General features: G+C 60.6%; 1 protein-coding gene across 1 annotated transcript in view; it reads left to right on the forward strand.

Moving 5' to 3' along the window:
* The first annotated feature begins 343 nt into the window (after positions 1 to 343).
* LOC148134927 (protein capicua homolog) overlaps positions 344 to 3,146 on the forward strand; it is a 39,821-nt gene continuing 37,018 nt past the window's right edge. Inside the window, exon 1 of the mRNA XM_087985226.1 lies at positions 344 to 578. The gene's annotated coding sequence lies outside the window, so the exon portion shown is untranslated. The remainder of the gene's footprint in view (positions 579 to 3,146) is intronic.

The raw sequence follows: 3,146 nt of genomic DNA on the forward strand, positions 1-3,146 counted from the left end.
GGATCGTGAGTGTGTGAGTGTGACAGTAAAGGTGTGTTGGATCGGGAGTGTGTGAGTGTGACAGTAAAGGTGTGTTGGATCAGGAGTGTGTGAGTGTGACAGTAATGGTGTGTTGGATCGGGAGTGTGTGAGTGTGACAGTAAAGGTGTGTTGGATCGGGAGTGTGTGAGTGTGACAGTAAAGGTGTGTTGGATCAGGACCAGTTGCCTTTTCCTGTCCAGGGTCGTCCCTAGCCCAGGCAGGAGATGTTTTGTTGTTGTGACATTTTTGGATTCGGTTTCGGTCCGTCGTCGGTGTAGCAGTTGCCCCCAGGTCTGTGTCAGCCCTGTGTTCAGTCCTGGTAGACAAAGCTCTGCCTTTCCCACTCTCTGCCTGCGTGTTCATTCCTTCGTTCCGGCAGACCCTGACGATTCCTTTTCCCTCGACAGTCTGGACCAATGTGGAGCCCCGCTCCGTTCCCGTCTTTCCCTGGCACTCTCTGGTTCCGTTCCTCACTCCCAGCCAGCCTGACTCTTCCGTCCAACCAACAGAGGCCGAGCAACCCACATGTCCGGCAGGAGCAACCAATCAGGTTAAAGGTACGTGGAAGGGCCTCTGTTGCTCCATTTCCATGCCATGTCCAATGTCTCCCTCACATCTCCCTCCCTGTCCCTCCCTCACATCCCCCTCCCTGTCTCTCCCTCACATCTCCCTCCCTGTCTCTCCCTCACATCTCCCTCCCTGTCTCTCCCTCACATCTCCCTCCCTGTCTCTCCCTCACATCTCCCTCCATGTCCCTCCCTCACATCTCCCTCCCTGTCTCTCCCTCACATCTCCCTCCCTGTCCCTCCCTCACATCTCCCTCCCTGTCTCTCCCTCACATCCCCCTCGCTGTCCCTCCCTCACATCTCCCTCCGTGTCCCTCCCTCACACCCCCCTCGCTGTCCCTCCCTCACATCTCCCTCCCTGTCTCTCCCTCACATCCCCCTCGCTGTCCCTCCCTCACATCTCCCTCCCTGTCCCTCCCTCACATCCCCCTCGCTGTCCCTCCCTCACATCTCCCTCCCTGTCCCTCCCTCACACCCCCCTCGCTGCCCCTCCCTCACATCTCCCTCCCTGTCCCTCCCTCACATCTCCCTCCCTGTCCCTCCCTCACATCTCCCTCCCTGTCCCTCCCTCACATCTCCCTCCCTGTCCCTCCCTCACATCTCCCTCCCTGTCCCTCCCTCACATCCCCCTCGCTGTCCCTCCCTCACATCTCCCTCCCTGTCCCTCCCTCACACCCCCCTCGCTGTCCCTCCCTCACATCTCCCTCCCTGTCCCTCCCTCACATCTCCCTCCCTGTCCCTCCCTCACATCTCCCTCCCTGTCCCTCCCTCACATCTCCCTCCCTGTCCCTCCCTCACATCTCCCTCCCTGTCCCTCCCTCACATCTCCCTCCCTGTCCCTCCCTCACATCTCCCTCCCTGTCCCTCCCTCACATCTCCCTCCCTGTCCCTCCCTCACATCTCCCTCCCTGTCCTTCCCTCACATCTCCTTCCCTGTCTCTCCCTCACATCTCCCTCCCTGTCTCTCCCTCACATCTCCCTCCCTCACATCTCCCTCCATGTCTCTCTCCCTCACATCTCCCTCCCTGTCCCTCCCTCACATCTCCCTCCCTGTCCCTCCCTCACATCTCCCTCCCTGTCCCTCCCTCACATCTCCCTCCCTGTCCCTCCCTCACATCTCCCTCCCTGTCCCTCCCTCACATCTCCCTCCCTGTCCTTCCCTCACATCTCCTTCCCTGTCTCTCCCTCACATCTCCCTCCCTGTCTCTCCCTCACATCTCCCTCCCTCACATCTCCCTCCATGTCTCTCTCCCTCACAACTCCCTTCCTGTCCCTCCCTCACATTTCCCTCCCTGTCTCTCCCTCACATCTCCCTCCCTGTCTCTCCCTCACATCTCCCTCCCTGTCCCTCCCTCACATCTCCCTCCCTGTCCCTCCCTCACATCTCCCTCCATGTCTCTCTCCCTCATATCTCCCTTCCTGTTCCTCCCTCACATCTCCCTCCCTTTCATCTCCCTCCATGTCTCTCTCCCTCACATCTCCCTCCCTGTCCCTCCCTCACATCTCCCTCCCTGTCTCTCCCTCACATCTCCCTCCCTGTCCCTCCCTCACATCTCCCTCCCTGTCCCTCCCTCACATCTCGCTCCCTGTCCCTCCCTCACATCTCCCTCCCTGTCTCTCCCTCACATCTCCCTCCCTGTCCCTCCCTCACATCTCCCTCCATGTCCCTCCCTCACATCTCCCTCCCTGTCCCTCCCTCACATCTCCCTCCCTGTCCCTCCCTCACATCTCCCTCCCTGTCCCTCCCTCACATCTCCCTCCCTGTCTCTCCCTCACATCTCCCTCCCTGTCTCTCCCTCACATCTCCCTCCCTGTCCCTCCCTCACATCTCCCTCCCTGTCCCTCCCTCACATCTCCCTCCCTGTCCCTCCCTCACATCTCCCTCCCTGTCCCTCCCTCACATCTCCCTCCCTGTCTCTCCCTCACATCTCCCTCCCTGTCTCTCCCTCACATCTCCCTCCCTGTCTCTCCCTCACATCTCCCTCCCTGTCTCTCCCTCACATCTCCCTCCCTGTCTCTCCCTCATATCTCCCTCCATGTCCCTCCCTCACATCTCCCTCCCTGTCTCTCCCTCACATCTCCCTCCCTGTCCCTCCCTCACATCTCCCTCCCTGTCTCTCCCTCACATCTCCCTCCCTGTCCCTCCCTCACATCTCCCTCCATGTCCCTCCCTCACATCTCCCTCCCTGTCCCTCCCTCACATCTCCCTCCCTGTCCCTCCCTCACATCTCCCTCCCTGTCTCTCCCTCACATCTCCCTCCCTGTCCCTCCCTCACATCTCCCTCCATGTCCCTCCCTCACATCTCCCTCCCTGTCCCTCCCTCACATCTCCCTCCCTGTCCCTCCCTCACTTCTCCCTCCCTGTCTCTCCCTCACATCTCCCTCCCTGTCTCTCCCTCACATCTCCCTCCATGTCCCTCCCTCACATCTCCCTCCCTGTCCCTCCCTCACATCTCCCTCCCTGTCTCTCCCTCACATCTCCCTCCCTGTCTCTCCCTCACGTCTCCCTCCATGTCCCTCCCTCACATCTCCCTCCCTGTCCCTCCCTCACATCTCCCT

The sequence above is a fragment of the Chiloscyllium plagiosum genome, unplaced genomic scaffold (assembly GCF_037043375.1).
Source record: "Chiloscyllium plagiosum isolate Xiang-an unplaced genomic scaffold, Cpla_swu_hap1 HiC_scaffold_51, whole genome shotgun sequence".
Taxonomy (NCBI): domain Eukaryota; kingdom Metazoa; phylum Chordata; class Chondrichthyes; order Orectolobiformes; family Hemiscylliidae; genus Chiloscyllium; species Chiloscyllium plagiosum.